A 1,138-nucleotide genomic window follows, 5' to 3' on the forward strand; every position below is an offset into this window, starting at 1 on the left:
TCGAAAAACCATAGTAGCCAGATTTTCAATTCTGAGGGTCATGACGTACCTGAAAAAGTGGCAATTACAGATTCTTAAATCTTACAGATTAAGTGGCAGTCACGCGGTTGCAGCGATGGCGATAACACCTGCTGCAGAGAGCTTTTCTAGTGCTTCTGACGGACTCAATCGAGGGTCCACACCACGCCCAATTCCCTCAGTGTCCGCCAGATGAGGTGGAATGAATGCGTTTACCTTGATCGAGCCAAACGAGGAACATTTCAGTAGATCTGCTGCTCATGCCTGGTGTGGCGATCAGCAGGCCGTCCAAATTGGCGAACGTCTGTGATATGCAGATCGCGATGAGTCGCGGCTTCATGATCCGCCTGTATCGCTTGCGGGTTGTTGATTCGAATGGAATCACCGTTGAAAGGTACCAGCGCTACCGGAGTGCTCCTCACTCCACTGTGAAAGAAAACTTCCAGAGGCATTTCATCAGCAGGGAGAGAAGCTGACTGAGAAGCGCCCCTGGCCAAGCAAGCTGTTCGTCATGAGCACGGGCTGACTAATTAAATGATACAACCTACTGCAGCGTAATGCCAAGAATCAAGCTGAAACCGCCAAACTGCTAGCCGAGCACTCGCCAGCGCTTACGTGACCACCAGGCAGCCCACAGGTGTCACATGTTTCATCTTCTTGTCTGGTTTCCGCGCGATGCGAAGTTGGCGTTATGGATCATCAACCAGCCTTCTGTCATAACTAGCCGTGAGATACGCGCAGTAGATCTTGGTATTTGTCGTCGCTTATAATTCGAACGCGAGCAGACGCTATCCATGTCCCCCCCCCTTCCCCCCCAGCCGAATGCCCTTTCCACCCTGTATTCCTTCCTGCGCGAGCAGCAGTCGCATCGGCCGGCAAAAGCCGTTCCTGGCGTTCCTGTCGCCGCGGCCATTGAATGCTGTCGCCCATCGCGTAGGCGCCGATGCGACCGGTGCTAGTCATGTGAAATCTTACGAAGTGCATATACCCCGGAAAGCGATCGTCCGAGATTACGCGGCCTCAGCACGGCAGGCGTTGCCGCCGGCGTCGTCAAGTAGCTGGTCGACAATCACGTTCCCGTCATTCCCGTGGCGTATACGGACACGGCCGCGGCAGCGAC

This window comes from Dermacentor variabilis, chromosome 10, assembly GCF_050947875.1.
Source record: "Dermacentor variabilis isolate Ectoservices chromosome 10, ASM5094787v1, whole genome shotgun sequence".
Classification (NCBI taxonomy): domain Eukaryota; kingdom Metazoa; phylum Arthropoda; class Arachnida; order Ixodida; family Ixodidae; genus Dermacentor; species Dermacentor variabilis.